Source organism: Brachycentrus maculatus, unplaced genomic scaffold (assembly GCF_059751285.1).
Source record: "Brachycentrus maculatus isolate JH-2025_06_01 unplaced genomic scaffold, ASM5975128v1 h1tg001469l, whole genome shotgun sequence".
Classification (NCBI taxonomy): domain Eukaryota; kingdom Metazoa; phylum Arthropoda; class Insecta; order Trichoptera; family Brachycentridae; genus Brachycentrus; species Brachycentrus maculatus.
Window position 1 is genome coordinate 1 of NW_028282108.1, and position 20,939 is coordinate 20,939.

General features: G+C 30.3%; 1 pseudogene across 1 annotated transcript; it reads left to right on the forward strand.

The window, feature by feature from the left end:
• The first annotated feature begins 1,016 nt into the window (after positions 1–1,016).
• On the forward strand, positions 1,017–13,596 carry LOC148298968 (nitric oxide synthase-like protein pseudogene; annotated as a pseudogene). Its single transcript, XR_015839135.1, has 3 exons — positions 1,017–1,053; positions 1,635–1,771; positions 13,434–13,596. The product of XR_015839135.1 is annotated as a nitric oxide synthase-like protein pseudogene (transcript).
• Positions 13,597–20,939: the final 7,343 nt, after the last annotated feature.

Genomic DNA, 20,939 nt, shown 5'->3' on the forward strand with positions numbered 1-20,939 from the left:
TGTAGACGGCACATAATAATACTGCTGACATCCGAGATGAAATTAATTCTCACGATTATATTATAATGATCCCAGAAACAGACAAACAAACGCGCAACTATCCAAAATTTAATAATTGGAGCAGTGAATAATCGTTGTTCTACAATAGTATCAATTTAAATAGGCATACGAAAATTACACCAGTTAAATGTAATAACTTTAAAGTCTTCTTTGATATGTTTCTATTTTCTCTTTTTTCCATTCAAAGATACTTTATATTGATATCAGTTCAGTTCAGTTAAATTGTCGTTTTTAATGTAGTAATAAAAAAGGAGATAATATATATATATATATATATATATATATATATATATATATATATATATATATATATATATATATATATATATATATATATGCATAGTTATTTTTATAATTTTTGACATCTAAACAACTAGTTTGAGTTGCATTAAATTGAAAAAAAACGCTTGTAATCCAGATATGTAATATTTCGAGTATTTCGACAAACTCGAAATTTTGTAAATAATATTTATTTTACCCTGCACAATTGTTGGTTTCTTGGGAACAGAACAATAAAAGGCAGTTTTATTTATTGTAATATTAGCATTATTTCTGCAAAGGGTGAACCCAGAAAAGCTTTACAAGACATTACAACTGAAATCTTGTAGCCGAATAATATGATTCTCCATTGGGTATCTCAGACTTAGAAGCTATTACTGTGTAACCGTTTACCGCTGTTTGAATAAATATTGCGTTCATTTCGTTAAATAGCGAGAATCACTAAACCCAAGTCGTTTAGTTGTAAAATCATAAAAGTAAATATTCCCTTCTACCCCAATCATAATAGTTAATATTACTTCATATATTTTTTTAAACATAATTATATAGATTGACAATTGAAATACTTAAAACACTTATATTAAACATAATGCTTTGATAGTTAGGGCATGTGAATCAAATGAGTGAAGAAATAATAGTAAAACTAATTTATGAGGCAAATTTTGGTTGGTAATAGAAGCTGACGTAGACAGAGAAAAAAGAAGCGTGTTGTTTGTATGTCTATTTCATACCTGATTTTTTCTCTATATGCTTTCATATTAACTAATTATTTACTTCATGTTGAGTTCCTTCCTCAAATCATCCGTATCCCTTTTTAAAAAAATCCACTCCTATTCTATATCCTAAGTGCACGATTAATCTCCTATCTTCTTCTTCTTCTTTTTCTGTTCGTGTCATGTCAGGTCCCCCTGGCGTCGATTATCACTTGAAAGTGAGTTGAGAGTAATTCTCCTATCATTCGTACAATTAATTAAATTAATAAATAATCCCTTCGATCTATGCAGTGCCCCATACACCATTTGGGTACGAACATCAGTCAAAGAGAGTCTACTTAAAAGAGCCAATCTACTTTTTCGATGATATATGGAGTATCTTTATTTAACTTAATCACAGTTTTCTAGCACTAATGAGCGATGAAGTGATATTTGTTTATTTTTATTATTTTTATATTCGAGAAAGCGCTGACGATGATTGATATCTTTAATAAACCCCGGATGAAGATCTGGGGGGTGCGATTCATCCCCTCTACGATTTGGAGGACAAAGCAATAATATCCCTTTGTTTCCCGTTCTTAGAGTCCGCTGTGCACCGAGACGACATGCCTGGGAAGCGTGATGGGTATCCCGGGACGCGGAGACGAGCCAAGAGACGTGTCGGAGGTACTCAAGCACGCCAAGGAGTTCCTCGACCAGTACTTTACATCCAGCAAAAGGTAAAATAAAAACATTAAGATTATATAATAATTGTTCTAATCACGGTAATATCACGAAATGTAATACAAACAGTAAAACCTCGATATAATGGACCTCTGTTTAACGAACATAGGATATATTGGACAAAAATCCGGACAAAGTTAAAACATTCTTATTTATTTATTGATTTGGCGTTTAATTTGTAGAACTCCATTTTAATTTATGTATTAATTTAAGGGAATTTGTCCGCCTCCGTAGTGTAATGGTCACCACGCTCGGCTACCGTTTGGAGGTCCCGGGTTCGATTCCCAGGGGAAGGGTCAAATAAATATATGTGATTTTTCCACTCTAATATTTATTCAATATTTCCCTGGACTAGTACCTGAAGCGGAGGGCTGATCACCTTTCCTTCATGTGTTAGCGATCAAGATAACACTGCGTTTATATGATGCAGTGCCCTATGCACCATTGGGGTGCGGATAAGGGTTTTATTATTAATTTTAGGGAATGTAAGGCTAAGCAAGGAATAATTAAAAAGATTACGAAGAGTTCTTTACGGTGGTATGGACATGTGGAGCGAATGGATAGCGAGAGAATGACTAAGAAAATGTATGTGGTGAATGTGAGAGGGAAAACAGAACGAGGACGACCGAAAAAGACTTGGCAGGATCAGATCAATCAGAACCTAAAATCTGGCGGTGTCAAAAGTCTGCGTAATCGGAGGGCACGTATGACTAGATGTATGGATGTGAAGAGTGGCGAAGAGTGTATGTCAGGACAGAAGAGTGTGGCGTTCCATCCTCTCAGCCTACCCCTGCGGGGAAACGGCGTGATGGTAGTAGTAGTTATTGACCAATTTTTCTTAGTTATCAATAATGTAGAGTCGTTTGTAACTCTCTTATAAATATTGACATTGAAAATATTTCAACTCCTGAAAAGTTGTTAATTGAGAATTTGAACCGGATTACTTTGGTTAGTATTAATTCATTTTGTAATTTGAGGGTTTAAGTATTGAAAAATTAATTATTTACCTAAGATCCTTCTCAAAATCTTGTGAATTGTGAAAGTGAGTGACGTATTTTTCCGCAACGGGTTGTACTAAATAAATACCAAAATTTTCATGCCATGGAAATGAAAATTCGAGCACTGAAAGGGTATTAATTAAATCTGACAATTATTCCCCTAAGCCCAGATTTACGTGAATCTTTCAAAAATATATGAGAAGTGCTTGGAGTATTCTGACGGTGATAAAAAAGGATTTAATCGTCGATCGAATCTACGTTGCACGATAATCGACGATTGAAATATATTTACATCTGTTTGAGATGTTCAGATTTAAGAATACTTTTCTGTACATACAGGATAGCCCAAAATAACCACCCTATCGGAAGATGATATAATTCTTGCAAATGGTGCCGTACGTCAATCGTGTTTGATATTTGTGAACTATTTATTTATTGTAACTGCAGAAAGTTGGTAGAATTCCATATTGAATTATTGGGTTTAAACACCCAAAATATATTAAACACGGTTATTGAATTGAATTCTACTTTTATTTACATATATTTGATAATATGTGACGCGTTTCATCTTATTAAGGTATTAATAAATACTCTGAATGTTTGATAATATCTTTATAAGACGAAACGCGTCATATATTATCATTTATGTATATGTAAATAAAAGTAGAATTCAAACCAATAACCGTGTTTAATTTGGAATATATTACCCAACAATTTGTGAACTAGACAGGTGCAGCATACAAATTGATAAAACGGACACAAATGTGTATCAACACTGGCGGCTGCCACATGACAGATTTCATCTTTTTCACTTAACGAAAAAATTGTTCAAATCTAAATAAAGCTTTTCATTACTCAACATCATTTTTTTACTTTAGTTAAAAAAATATTCTGAAAAAAAATAGGATGATAAATTTTGCACCACCCTGAATTTTTTTGTAAACTGCAACTGTCTTTTTCACAAATCGCTCACTCCTTTCAAGAATGTCGTAAATCAAAAAACTTGATTTTTAAAAATGAAAAATATAATACGATGTATTAAAAATAAATATCGAGCCACATATTGAACTTTTTAATGTGCAACCTTAACTTTTTAAGGTTTTTTCTCCATTTGAAAAATATTAAGTTTATTTAAAAAAAATTATTAAACAATACCTTTTCTTCAAAATGCAAAAACAACACTTTCTGCCCTGTAGCGGGTAAAATATTAAGTTAAAAATATGCCTCTTTTGCTGGGATATAGTAAATTTTCTGGGCATTCCGAAAACATGCACAACTGAAAATTTACGATTTTTTATTTATGACATCCTTGAAAGGAGTGAGCGATCTGTCAAATGTGATTTGCGCAAATTATAATATCATCTTCCGACAGGGTAATTAATTTTGTGTTAACCTGTAATACAAATATAAAAATCACAAATAAATCCAAATTTATTCTCCACAAGCTAAACCTGGCTACGTGTTACTTTGGCTCAGTCTAGGTAAAATAAAATATAAAGAAAATAGAGAGCACTCATTCTTAATATGTTGTATTTCAAAATGCTTGTACAGTAATGAAAGTATTGAAAACTTCAAAATAACAATGCAATCGAAAACTTTAAAAATAGCTGTCAAGAGTCAAGCTGTCCGCCATGAGCAATGCTTAGTGCAAAAAAAAGCATGATCAAGTATTTTAAATACTTGGAAGGGTCAGGTCAAGAGTCGGAATAATCGGCAGGTATGTATGAGAAGATGCATGAAAATGGAAGAACCTAAGATTTGTTTTCAAAGACAGATTGGTGTGGCAGTCTGTTCTCTCTGCCTACTCCTGCGGAGAAGCGGCATGATGGTTAGTTAGTTTGGTTTTATAACCTAAGTTAATCTTAGTATTTAAACCCATTTCGCGACCGACTGCTCTGAAGCGATGAAATTTTAGACGTAAATTAACGTCATATGATTATGTACAAATATCATAATTAGCCTCGTCATTAACGTCACAAACTGAAAGCGAAAAATGCAAATTTGATTAGACGTATTAATCATGCTATCGGATTTCCGTCTCTTGCAGTATTTCAAATTTCAAAAATGTATTTTTAGTACGAAAACACCATCGGTTTTTTCGATACGAATAATACAATATACCAACGAAATCGTTTTTAAACGATTTTTTTTTTCTTTTGAAGATTTGTTAGCAGTTTCCAAATATTTTAAACCAATAAAAATAAATTAAAATGTAAACAATGTTTCCCTATTGGATAAGTGTATCTAGGGTTGTGGTCCCGTGGTTAGTGTCGCAGACTCTTGAGTCAGAGTTTCTCGGTTCGAATCCACTCTACCACAATTTGATACCTATTTTTAATAATGAGCCGCTTAGGCTCACACGAATAGTATGAAATTGAAATATTTGTGTAAATAATAAAAATACAAATATGAAGAAAAAAATTGTGATTAAAAAAACATGTTTTTACAACATTTTGAGTGTATCCAATGTTGTAAAAAAATGGTGGTCAAAATTAAATAAAAATCAAGCGTTTCTCGAGTATGTAAATATAATAGGATTGTATTATCCATCGATTATATCAAGGATCCGGACCACGCATACAAATGGAAAGAGTCTCTGCTTAATAAGAGCTTTCCTCATCCCACAACAGATGGGCTTTTGTGAACTGGCGCATACTTTGACGAGTTTGATCAATATATCCAGAAGTTTCGAAAAGTTGAGTAGTGTGATTTTCAATCATGGGTAGAATTGGTAAATGTTACACGTGTGTAAAGTGATCACCTAACCAAACCTAAGACGATCGTAAGCCCCCCAAATTCCCATCTTCCCATACATCTCAACAAAAATGAAGAAGAATATGGATGTCGATGTATTTACAGGGCTTATGACCTGTCGTACGTAGGTGATCACCTTACACACATGCAACATTTACCATTCTACCCATAATTGACTTCCATATTCTTCTTCATGTATGTTGAAATGTCAAAAAATAATGTTATTTAACACATTTTTTTCATATTCTTCTTCGTCTATGTTAAGATGTCAAAAAATAATGTTTTTAACACATGTTTTCCATATTTTTCTTTATCATATTGAGATGTCAACAGTTAATGTTATTTAACACATTTTTCCATATTCTTCTTCATCTATGTTGAGATGTCAAAAGATAATGTTTTTTAACACATTTTTTCCATATTATTCATTAATGTTGAAATGTCTAAAAAAATAGTTTTTTTAAACATTTTTTTCTATATTCTTCTTCATCTATGTTGAGATGTCAAAAAATAATGTAACACGTTTTATCGTTCATTTGTGTTACCAATGATTTTTTGCTGTTGATAATTCGTTAATAAAGTTAGCACGAGTTACCGAGAGTAGGAAGTATGTAAATAACTGCTCTGCTAAAACCGGTTTAAACTCTCGAAAAATAATTTCGTCGTCAATATTTACCCGTGAAATTACACTTTCTTGCCCTTCGATATTTGCTCGAAACTCCAAAGTCAAAAATTACACATGCTTGCGAAATGAGAATCAGAATATTACTATGTACATGCCCATAGTAGTTCATCCCGGCATATACATACTAATTTTTAAACAAATATGAACTCCTTGCTTAATTAAGACGAGGCCTTACTCGGATTCTCTGATATCTGTCACATGTTTCTTTATCTTCTAGTTTATATAATATAAATGATTATATATATATATATATATATATATATATATATATATATATATATATATATATATATATATATATATATATATATATATATATATATATATATATATATATATATATATATATATATATATATATATATATATATATATATATATATATATATATATATATATATATATATATATATATATATATATATATATATATATATATATATATATATATATATATATATATATATATATATATATATATATATATATAAATATATATATATATATATATATATATATATATATATATATATATATATATATATATTTATATTTATATATATATATATATATATATATATATATATATATATATATATATATATATATATATATATATATATATATATATATATATATATATATATATATTATATATATATATATATATATATAAATATATATATAAATATATATCGCTCACTCCTTTCAAGAACGTTATAAATAAAAAAAACTTGTTTTTTCAGGAGAACGTTTTTAAAGATTTAAAAATATAAAACAATGTATTAAAAATAAATATCAAGCCACTTATTGAACTTTTTATTCTATTGAACAGATCTTTTTAGGTAAAACCTGAAGGTTTTTTCTCGATTTGAAAAATATTTCGCATATTTAAAAAAATAATTAAACAATACCTTTTCTTCAAAATGCAAAAACAACGCTTTCTGCCCAGTAGCGGGTAAATATTAAGTTAAAATATGCCTCTTTTGCTAGGATATAGTACATTTTCTGGGCATTTCGAAAACATGCACAGCTGAAAATTGACGATTTTTGATTTATGACGTTCATACATGTACATAAATATATTATATATATTTTTTTGATAAACATACAATATGGTGCAAGCTTAACGCTAAAAAAAAACAAGCCTACATATCAAAAGAAATCTTAGCACTAAAACTGTTAGCTGTTAAATTGTTGTTGATTTTTGATTTTGTCAATCTCCATAACTTCATTACAAATATCTAATGTATACTTACTTTGTTTATTTCATCATATACATAATCTAATACTTTGCGACAGAGTAAGAAACTCTAAAATAAGACAAATCAGCGATGTTGAAGATGTTGTTCGATGGGGAAGAGAAAGAAGACGTTTCTGGAGAAATCATGTTGGAAGAGCGAGTTCGGATCGAGTGGTGAGGATAGCAGCGGACAGCAGCGTAAGAGGTAGTAGACTCCCAGGAAGACCATCTCAAAGATGGAGAGACAGCTGGTCTTCCACCTCCCAGGAGCGAACCGGAAAATGAAAGGAAATAGTCCTATATAAAGAAGAAGAAGAAGATAAACATAATCAGAAATTAATGTGCCCTCACTGAGTTTTACCGTGTCGAGGGTACATTTGACAATATTTATTTTATAATTCACAACATTTTCTGCATTGCATCATATAAACGCAGTGTTATATTGATCGTTAACATATGAAGGAAAGGTGATCAGCCCTCCGTTTCAGGTACCAAATCCAGGGTAACATTGAATAAATATTAGAGTGAAAAAAGCACTTTTATTTATTTACACAAATCTTGGTTTCATTCTTCTGGGAGTTTTTTAAATATTTTTATGATATCTCAACAACAGATGAAGAAGAATATGGAAGTCTGGGTATTTCCAGGGTTTATAACCTGTCATACACCGGTTAAGTGATCACTTAACATACGTGAAATATTTACGTTCTACTCATAATTGAAATGAAATCGAAACAAAAATAACGATTAAATTCGTCTCGTCTTTTCAGAATGGGTGGTACAATATCTTCCTTTCAAGAAAACATGTCTGATTTTACCCAGTTTTCGTGTTAACAGTTCGCGCACACGGCAGATTTTGGGAAGGGTTGTTTTCTATCCAAAAACGCTAACGCTGGCTTTTCCTGCTACCCTCACTGGAAGAAGGGTTTGTGTAAGCCCCTGCGATGACGACAGTAAACAATTAAACAACGTAGAGCCGCAATATGCCGCAATTTCGGAGATCAGAGTCAAGATATTTGCAAGGACTTAGTATTTAATAACGTTATTATGCTCAAGTTACAATTGAATTCCTCGCTTCGTGACATCATTGATTACGACGTTAAAAATATATTAACTGCTAGTTGATAAATGATCACAGTTTAATTTAAATTTCTCTGGTATGATTTCCATTTGGTTAAATATTAATTAATTTTTCTTACGACACAAACTATAAATATAGGTACCAATAATACAAATATCTATCTACAGTATATAAAAATTTAAATGTTCTTATATAACTAACTAGCTAACAAACTATAACGCCACGTTCCACAGGGGTAGGCAGAGAGAATAGAACGCCAACTCGATCTGTCTTTGCATACAATCTTCTCCACCTCTACTTTCATTTATCTCTTCATACATACCTGACCATTCTCTGTAAATGTCTTCGCACTATTCCGTGTCTGCCTGCTGTGCTGGTCGGGGTTGTGGGCGTCTGTGTACCGGCCAAAGTCGGGTCGGAATCGGATCTGACTGACTAATTGAACTAAATACTAATCCCTTTCACTGCCTACACCGGGGTACTTCTAGAAAATTTGGTGAGGGATTTACAATTTTGTATTTATTTATATTGGCAGTGTCAGGTATATTGAAAGCTTTTAAATGTAAATTCACAGTTAAAATGGGGAGCAATTTTATATTGTTTCACATTTTTAATAAATGTTGCAACTTAGTTAAAAAATTGCTTTTCAAGAGCAGATCTGTCAGGAAGCCCAGATGCTTCTGTATCAGATCTGGGCAAGCGGTGGGACAGCTTTCAATCCTCATACATACCCGCCGACCTAACCAATTTCAAATATTTGAAATACTTGATCATGCCAAGTTTTCCTCGGTCTTCCTCTTCTTCCATTACCAACAACTCTCACCTCATAACATTGTTTTTGTGTTATTTCTTCACTCATTCGATTGTCATGTCCAAACCATCTCAACACACCTTACTTAATTTTGTACAAAATTTTTGTTTGTTCATTATCTTAAATCTCCTTAAGTAATCTCCTATAGCAAAACCTGCAATAGTAAACAATACTCATATCAGACAGCATGCTTTTTGATAACTACTGCCCCTTTCGTAGCAATTTCGATTCCATTGTTGTTTCATAGATTTTTAATATTTGAATTGTTTCACAAGCATTGTGAAATAAAACATATTATGTGTGCTTTTTGTCCGCCTCCGTAGTGTAATGGTCAGCACGCTCGGCTACCGTTCTGGAGGTCCCGGGTTCGATTCCCAAGGGGGGTAAAAATAAATATAAGTGATTTTTTCACTGTAATATTTATTCAATATTACCATGGACTGGTACCTGAAGCGGAGGGCTGATCACCTTTCCTTCGTAAGTAAAACGATCACGATAACACTGCGTTTATATGACACAGTGCCCTATGCACCATTGGGGTGCGGATAAGGGTTTTATTATATTATTATTATTTTATTTTCTTTCATTTCTTTTTCATCAAACTGAGCCACAACAACAGTTTAGCTTGTGTATAAATAAAAATTTTGGCTTTAAAAATGTATTGGGTAAAGCATTTATTTGAATTTTATAAAATACAATTCTAAAGGAGGTTTTGAAAGTTTTTATTGAAAAAATCAACACCGCGAACATTCGAAAAAAAACATCGTCAAAGGTAGACTGTTTACAATATGAACGGGGTCGGAGGTTTGAATGGTTAGTATATGAACGCATGTATGTATGAGACAAATACGGAATAAATATATTTATATACATATTTGTACTGAACAAATATATTTGGACGAAATTGTAAGCGAATAGGTTGAATACCTTTTTTTTATGGAATCAGACCTCTCTTTGATTGCATTAAAAAGTTATAGTACTCGAATTTTTGTGATGTTTTATATATTAATTTCTCATATTTCAAAAGCATTTACGACGACCGATTAAGTCTTAATTTCTATAACAAATAATGGGCAAAACGAGATATGTATTTTAGGCACAGCTTTTTTAAAAAACAAAAATGATCCCAGAACTCATTTCATGTCAAGCTTTTTACTAAAAAAATATATTCATTAAAATACCATATTTTATCATTTTGATTAATTATATAAATATTTTATTTTTTGATATCTTACCAAATATGAAGAAGAATATGGAAGTCTGGCCGTTTACGGGGATGACGACCGTCATAGGCTGGTTTAAGTGATTACTTTACACATGTGTAGCATTCACCAATTCTACCCACTATTGACAACCACACTATTCAAATTCTTGGATGTTCTATATATATATGAACCAATTTTGAAACATTGTTCTTGGATCACTAGAACTTCACTAGAGACATCTATTGGTGAGATGAAAAGAATTTGAATTTATGATATGTGAACCCATATCAATAGAATGCAAGGAAATATACTGGCCCGAATTGCTCTTCAAAAGAACACAGATGCTTTGGAGGTCTTCCAAGACCACTTGGAAGACCTCCAAAGCAGTCCACGTCACAAGAGACAGATAACGGAATAGACAGATCCGCGGATCTTTAAGAAGAAAGAAGAAGAAGAAAGAAGAAGGAAAAGAATTAAGATAGATTTTTTTCAATTAAATTTTAGAAAACCATTTTTAATAATATTAATATTATTTATTATATCGGTAACTGGATTACTCACCCTACGGATAAGATGTCAATTGGTGTCTCAATTTTCAACTGAGCATTTGCCATTTGGCTGGCACACACCTGTGTATGATGAACTTTACACAAGTGTATAAAGTGATCGCTTAAGCCAGCCAAATGACAGGTTGTAAACCCTGAGAAGCTCAGACATCCATCTTCTTTCATAAAAAATGAAAGAACGATGCATGTTTCATTTCAAGTTGCGTCACATTAAAAAAATACATTTTAACCATGAAATAATAAAATCATAAACAAATACAAAGAAAGCAAAACATGGAATCAACTTTTTATAGAACCTAAAAATATCTACATCTACACGCAAAAGTCGCACATATATTTTGTTAGTGATTCATTAGCATAACATAAGTCAAATTTTGTATGAAATACTATAAAAAAAAACATTGTTCAAAATTAATTCTAATACCAAACCTCAAAGGGCTTCGATTTAAAATAATTTCGTCGGATTTCCACTTCTCTATGCCATCTTTCATCTGTGACAAAGGGTGACAATTTTTCTTACCCTCGAGCTATTTGACATAAAATTAAATATTTATCAGAATTTTTCCAAATGACCAAACGAAGGCCTTTCTAGAAATGGGGCCTTTGTGACTGAGGAACAAAGAAAAGCAATTTGGCTTCAATTGGATTGACGGTTCAGGGAATATTGTTGAGTAAAAATTCGCGCAAAATAAACAAGACACCGTTAAAAATGGCTAAAAAAGTCTTTTGACGCGTATTTTACTAAGACTGGGTGATCTTTGCTCATTTCGAACCGGAGCCAAGGAGTTTTATTAATTACTGAATTTTTTGAAAAACACGAAAAGTTATTGTTACTATTTGCTGTAATAAAGTAAAAGTAAGATATGTTGAGTTAAATGAGTGAGGAAAGAAACAGTTTAAACAGATATGAGGTGAATGTAGTTGGACATATATATGTAAGAGCTGATGAAAACTTGGCATGATCGTCGAAAAGCGATCAAACAGTGTGACAAAACGATGTATGATATATGTCCAAATGGTAAAATAAGGAAAAAATGCATGGCTGAAATAAACATTATTGATTAAAATTAAATAAGAAAGGTATATTGAGATGATTTGGGCATGTAGAATGAATGAGTGAGGAATGAACAGTAGAACAAATGTATGAGGCGAATGTAGTTGGAAATTTGAACAGAGGAAAACTTAGATCGACGATCGAGTATTTCAAATACTTGAAAGTGGTCAGGTTGGAAGTTGGAATAATAGTCGGGTATGTATGAAGAGATGCATGAGAGTGGAACAGGCGAAGATTGTTTGCAAAGTCAGAATCGTCAATCATGGGTAAAATGGCGAATGTTACACGTGTGTAAAGTGATCACTTACAAACGCTTATGACTTATCATAGACCCTATATATACCCTTTTTTTCCATATTTTTCTTCATGTGTTGAGATGTCAAAATGTAAATATAACTACTAAGTGGGAAAACCCAGATTTGTGAACAAGGATTTGGACACACTCAAAATGTTGTACTCGTAAATATTTTTTTAAATAATAATAATAATAATATATTATCATATTATTTTTTGACATCTCATCAAAGATGAGGAACAATATGGAAGTCTGGACATTTACGGGCTGACGACCGTCATAGGCTGGTTTGAGTGATCACTTTACACACGTGTAACATTCACCAATTCTACCCATTATATTACCACAACCACACTACTCAAATTCTTGGAAGTTCTAGATATATGATCCAATTTCGTAACATTGTGTTTGAATCACTAGAATATCACTAGAGACATCTATTGGTGAGATGAAAAGAAGCTTTTTATTAAGCAGAAACTCTTTTATTAGTATGTGAGGTCCGAATCCTGGAACATAATCACAAACATGAGAAACGCCAGAAAATATCATTTTCATTTTTATAATTTTACCTTATAATTTGACCGATTAATTTATTTACAACGTTTTGAGTGTGTCCAAATACTAATTGGCCACACTAAAAATGTTGTATTACAATGTATTTTGTTTGTTATAATTAAAATCACTGGTTAACGAGTGAAGGCTTACAAAAAAATTACATACGTGAAACGTTCACCAATTCTCCCCATTATTGACAACCACACTATTCAAATTCTTGGAAGTTCTATATATACGAACCAATTTCGAAACGTTGTTATTGAATCATTAGAACTTCACTAGAGACATCTATTGGTGAGATGAAATGTAATTGGAGATAATCCAGTATTTGGACACACTTAAAATGTTGTAATACATTATTTAGTATTTTATTAAACCATACATAGACTAACATATATATATTTTTTGCAGGATAAACAGCACCCTGCACGAGGCTCGTTGGAAGAATGTCCAGAATGAGATCATGGCCACGGGCACATACGACCTTACGGAGACGGAGTTGGCTTACGGGGCTAAACTCGCATGGAGGAACGCTCCTAGATGCATCGGTAGAATCCAGTGGTCCAAACTTCAGGTAAGAATTTTTGCAAGAAAGCTCAATATTTCAAATGTAAAGAGACTATACAACCAATCGATAATCATATTTCAAATTCGGCTATATTATACCTTACAACTTTATTTTGTAAATTGACAAACAAAAAACAATCCTGTAAATTGATGTCGAGTGTCATAATTACTCTACGGTTCTTATATTGGCGCGTGCCGAAGAATTATACCAAAGTAGTGCTCATACTAATTAGTAATAAAAGTGTTAGACTTTGTTATCTACATGGAGGTGGGTGTTTTTAAGTTTAAATGTGTTTGTTGGGGAGGGGGTTTAAAGAAAAATATTTTAGTTTTTGTTACAAAATAATTAAAAATTTTATTTCATACTATTTTCATTAGCCTATACGGCTCGTTATTAAAAATAGTTTGACTGTCGTGAAAATTCTAGGTATAAACATATACCATAAAATAAAGATGAAGATTGTATTCTAATCACAACATTTAACTAAATTTTACTTCAGATCCACCATTAAAAAATTTCCCATTGTGTTTCATTTGTCTTCTTTCTCTCTTTCAAAATTAATTAATTTTTCTCAGACCGTTCATTTAAATGACCTAATGATGGAATTATTATTCCAAAACCGGTAGCCATGAATTAGGTTTTATTAACGTGTCCGCCTACATAGTGTAATGATCAGCACGTTCAGCTACCGTTCTGGAGGTCCCGGGTTCGAATCCCAGGGGAGGGGGGTCAAATAAATAAAAGTGATTTTTTCACTCCAATATTTATTCAATATCACCCTGGACTGGTACCTGAAGCGGGGTCTGATCAACTTTCGCTAACGATTGAGATAACACTGCGTTTGTATGATGCAGTGCCCTGTGCACCATTGAGGTGCGGATAAGGGTTTGCAAGGGGAAAACTAAGAAAGTGGTATTACTCAAAGTGAAGGATGAATGATAAGAAGAGTAAAAAAATAACAGCTTAATTATATTATTTATTGATTCGGCATTAACTTTGTGGAATGACATGTTGGTTATTTTTTTTGTTCGATATTTTTTATATTCTTACCAGAAGATGAAAACATCTGTATATAAAACCCATTAAGTGGTATATTCAAGAGTTTAATTTAAAAAAAATAATCAACAGCTTAATTGATTACAAAAATAATTTCTACAAACTGAGCGTTCGCTCCGTAGCCAGGGCCTTGATTAGCTTTGTACAGTCGCATTGTGTCGAGGGATGTTTAGTTTCGTGGACAGTCGGTGGCAACTGGTGGCGGAAATAATACCACCGCAGTATTGGGAAAAGTAAAACAATAGAGTGGGAACAATGGGTGAGCTAATGGAGCCGTTTCGGGTGGCTGTACCGACATGCGGTGACAGGACGCAGAGCACCAACAAAAGCAGCCGTTCTGCAATTTTGCAATTTTATGAAAAGCGTTTCGCGACATAGTCACCATACGTTATTATTTATACGCCTTATCATGATCAACTTTTTTCAGAAGTATACTGATGATTTCACAGTAAAAAATAATTCATGTTTTGTTGCTTGCAGGCAAATTTTATCAAACTCGTATAAAGTTCAACTATATTTGAATTTTTATTAATTCTCTTTTTTAGCAGTATACCGATGATTTCACAGTCAAAATTATTAAAGTTTCATTACTTGCTGTAAATGATTTCATTAAACTGATTAAAAGTTATATGAATTTAAATTAATACTACTCGTATAATACATAAAGTGTGTTTTATACATCATCCCCTTTTCAGAAGTATACTGATGATTTCACAGTCAAAAATAAATAAAATTTTCTTACTTGTTGTTAATGATTTTACTAAACTGATTAAAAGTATAACTTTATTTGAATTTTAAATCAATACTTCTCGTATAACGCATATAGTTTGTTATATTATATAGAAAATTTAAATTTACCATCTTCAACATCAAAATATTTTATGAATTTTTTGTTGTTGAGAATAATCATGTTTTTTTCTTACAAACTAATTCGTTTTTGAATAAGACGAAATTCATAAAAATATTCGAAAATACTTTTTGTTTTTATTTCATCAATAGCTATACGCTATAATGAATTTCTGTGGCTCAATCTGGTTGAATGGAAAAAGTTTATGTTTTGTACTGATATTTCTTGGTGTAAATGCATTTTATACGATAAAATAACGACTGTATAATTATTTAAAAATTTTACCAGTGATCGGGTTTAGTCATTACCAACATCATCAGACTGGTGGGAGGTTAGACAAATTCTATGTCAGATACACAACAAACGAAGGGTGGGGATTAAAAGTGGAGAAACCTAGATTTATAAAACACGGATTTGGACACGCGCAAAATGTAGTGATGAAAACGGAAAACGTTTCTATTATTTTTAATTTATTTGAAAATTTATTAAAAGGGCTTTTTTGCAGTTATGTGGGTAATACTCAAACCCAACATAACCGACAATCAGCATAACTTAAATTTTCCTAATTCCTCTATCATAACTATGCTTTAATAAACGAATTCAAACAACTTTCAGCCGGTTATATTGAGAAATAAATTATTAATGCTTTCATGTAGAAACGCTTTTATTTGTAGATAATTATTCAGCTGGTTTTGGATCTCCCGAAAATTTTTGTAATCGCGCACCTACAATATTTAGTCCCGAAGGTTTTATGGCTAATAGAAGGCATCCCAGCTATGCGGGCGGTAACATTACGCCTTTGTTGCGTGCGGAATCCTGAGATGTTCCTGGGAGAGTTGCGAATTCTTACCCATTCGGCATCTTGGTTATAATTTGATAACGCACCACGTAAAGTTAGCTATGGGGCCCGTATAAACTAATCCACTCTTCCTTTTGACGGCGTCCTATGTATGTGGAATTCAAATATACACCGTAGAAATATTTATTTCCTTCAAATGAAATTTAGTTTTGAGTTTGAACATTTTGAGTGTGTCCGAATAAATCTGGATTTTCTCCTCTTGGGAGTTATTTTTACTTATTTATTGTAACTGCAGACAGTTGGTAGAATTCCAAATTGAATTGTTGGGTAATATATCCAAAATAAAACAAGGTTTGTTGGATTGAATTCTACATTTATTTATGTATATGTTAATACGTGACGCGTTTCGTCTTCTTAGGACATTATCAAACACTGCTAGTTTTTAATAATGTCCTAAGCAGTGTTTAATAATGTCATTAGAAGATAAAACGCGTCACGTATTAACATATACATAAATAAATGTAGAATTCAATCCAACAAACCTTGTTTTATATTGGATATATTACCCAACAATTCATTTATTTTAACATTTTGTCATATCAACATAGATGATGAAGAATGTAGAAGTCTGGGCATTTACAGGACTTATCTTATAGGACTTAGGACAGCAGTCATAGGCTTGGTTAAGTGATCACTTTACACACGTGTAACATTCACCATTCTTGACTGATTCACCCATGATTGACAACCACACTTCTCGATTTTTTTAATCTCATACATCTATCATCAATCTCATGATGATCCATGATTGAATTCACAACAGCCATTCTTAGATATATTGATAAATTTCGTGATACAGTACACATGAGTTAAAATTGCCATCTATGTTGTCTTAAGGAATACATTTTTATAGCAGAGACACTTTTATTTGTATGCAAAAATATGAATGTATATATATATATATATATATATATATATTTATGTATATATATATATATATATATATATATATATATATATATATATATATATATATATATATATATATATATATATACATATATATATACATATATATATATATATATATATATATATATATATATATATATATATATATATATATATATATATATATATATATATATATATATATATATATATATATATATGTTTATAAATATATATATATATATATATATATATATATATATATATATATATATGTATATAAATATATATATATATATATATATATATATATATATATATGTATATATATATATATATATATATATATATATATATAAATATATATATATATATATATATATATACATATATATATATATATATATATATATATATATATATATATATATATATACATACATTTATATATATACATTTATTAATCACCTACTTCAAATGTATGAATAAATATAAAATGAATGTATGATTACAACTAACTAACCATCCATACTTTTCCCCGCAGGGGTCGGCAGATATTGTATTTTATGTCGCCTTAATTCACAATACTCTCAAAACATTAATTGAAATGTCAGCGAAATCAGGCGGTACAATTTGTAAATTATGATATTTCAACTCCCCAATGTTGAATATCTGTGAAAACTTTGAAATTAAACTAATTTATTGTGTTCGGCTCATTAATATTCCAGAATATGTTGCATACTTGGCTTGTAAAATTATCAACAACAATAGAAAGCGTTGACTAGCGAAAAGTATGGTAAATAAACATGTAATTTTATCACACACTTATGTTCATGCAATATTGAACATGCGTTCAAGAGAGGATATAAAATTTAGCATTTCATCTCGCGGACTCTGGTGTTTGAGGGGATCTTTTGAGTGTTGACTCTACAAAATATTCTGATTCTGTTTTAAATGAAAATTCCGCCGAAAATGGAAAGAAAGCAGTGGAAAAGGCAAAATAATATTGAAACGAAAAGTCTTTTTGATGTCCTTTAAGTCTTTAAGATGTTAATTGCTAAAAGTGAGGATACTGATCCTTGAGAATTTTCTAATTAATTAAATAAAATTAAAACTTTTCGTCATAATATTGGTTGACAGAATTTGAATGGGATCCTTTCAAGATACGGATAATCGAAATTTAGAATTGTCGGATTTCGACGACCCGGGATGTTGAGTATATCCATTCAGAAATAGTTTAATCATTTTAAATATTCAGTTATCTGCGAATAAAAGGATTACATTTTTTAATATGGATTTTTAAACAACATTTCTAACTTAACATAACTTTTTTTAAAAAATGTCTTTCATTTATTTGTTTTTATTATTATGTTTATTGATTATCATTCACATGATTACCAATTTTAATTTAAAATAAGGTTTTTTTCCCTATTTAGGTTTTTTGAAGGCTAAAGGCACATTTAACAATACTTTTTGATGAAATTAAATTAGATCGATATTTGAATGAATCCAGCGATATATACATTTATATATATATATCCATATAAATATATATTTATGTATATATATATATATATATATATATATATATATATATATATATATATATATATATATATATATATATATATATTTATATATATATATATATATATATATATATATATATATATATATATATATATATATATATATATATATATATATATATATATATATATATATATATATATATATATATATATATATATATATATATATATATATATATATATATATATATATATATATATATATATATATATATATATATATATATATATATATATATATATTTATATATTTATATATATATATATATATATATATATATATATATATATATATATATATATATATACATATATAAATATATATATATAAATTTCATAAAAAATAAAATATACGAAAAAAACATAAAAAAATTATTTAAATATAAATAACTTATATTTCCGCCAAAATATGTATTTTTACTAGAGAGACGTGTGTTATAAATTTTCAGATTGAAAAGTAGAAATGTCGAGAAATTTAATAAAAATTATTTTTAAAAAATTATGAAACCATATTAAATAAATTAAAATAAAATAAACTTTCTACTTTTTACTTTTCCCGTTCTGTCGTTTTACCGTTCTGGTGGTCCCGGGTTCGATTCCCAGGGGTGGGTTAAAAGAATGTATGTGATTTTTGCACTCTAATATTTATTCAATATTACCCTGGACCTAAAGCCGACGCCTGATCACTTTTACTTCATGTGTTAATAACGATCAACATAACACTGCTGATGCAGTGCCCTATGCACCATTGGCATGCGGATTAAGAGTTTGAAGAAGAAGAAGACTTCTTGTAGCGATTACAAAGTGCCTGTGAAAGTCCCTATACAACAAAGGTGCCATGATATTTCTGGGCATGCACTCTTCACTACATAAAGCAAGCAGCTGTAACATTTACGAGGATGTATTTCGGACGTATATATTTATTTACACTGTTACAACAGAGCCCACCGGAGGATAAAATAATTTATCCCTCACCACCAAGTGACCATATGACCATTACTGTACCTTACTAGTCTTTAATAATACGTACGCATCCTTAAACTTAGTTTCAATTTTAAAGGTTTATACACACATTTAAATTTTTTAAAGTTCCTAGTAAATTTTGAGTCCTAAAAGATTTGAATAATAGAAGTATTTTTAAGTGAAAATTGAATTTAAAAACGAAAGATGTTTCCACTCTCTTCCTACCGCTGCGGGGAAGCGATACGATGGTTATTTTGTTTTTATTTATAATAATGCGGGTAATGAAATGGCATTTTAAATCTCAATTTTATGTGATTATTAATTAATATTTGATTACTTTTATTTAAAAAGATAAATATTTGTGTTTATATTATTTACAAAAATATTTAAATTTCATATTATTTCTGTGAGCCTAAGTAGCTCATTATTAAAATAGGTATAAAGTAGTATTTAAAAAATACAAGCAGTATTTAAAAATATATATGATTTACAACATTTTGAGTGTGTCCAAATTTGGATTATCTCCGCTAAGGAATTATTTTAACATTTTTGACATCTCAACATAGATAAAGAAGGACTTGGTCTTCTTTATCTGTTCTGAGATGTCAAAAAAGTACATAATACATACGAGTATATGATCTTTAATTTTTCAATTTCTTTTTTAAATTACCTGATGTCTAAGTGACTCTGAAGTCTAGCTACGGCTTGTCAACACCGCTTATCGTGACCCTACTTAGGCTTCAATATAGTTTTATTGCCTATACCTACTCGTGAGTGGATTTACTTTTTATGTTCAAAGTTACTAAAATTTCATGTAATTCATGAGTGAAAATTCTAGGCAAAAACATTCACCTTTAAAAATGTTTATTTCTCTTTGTGTGTTCAAATTCATTTGGATTTTGTTAAACGAATATTTCCTTCTTCATCAAGTACAAGTCACGGTATTTTCTTAAACAATTAAATTTATTTAATGTTTACCTCACCCCATAATTGCTTTAATTTATGGTTAAAAAACCGTCATTGAGTAATATTTAAAAATATGTATGATCATATTATTTTTTGACATCTCATCAAAGATGAAGAAGAATATGGAAGTCTGGGCATTTACGGGGCTGACGACCGTCATAGGCTGGTTTAAGTG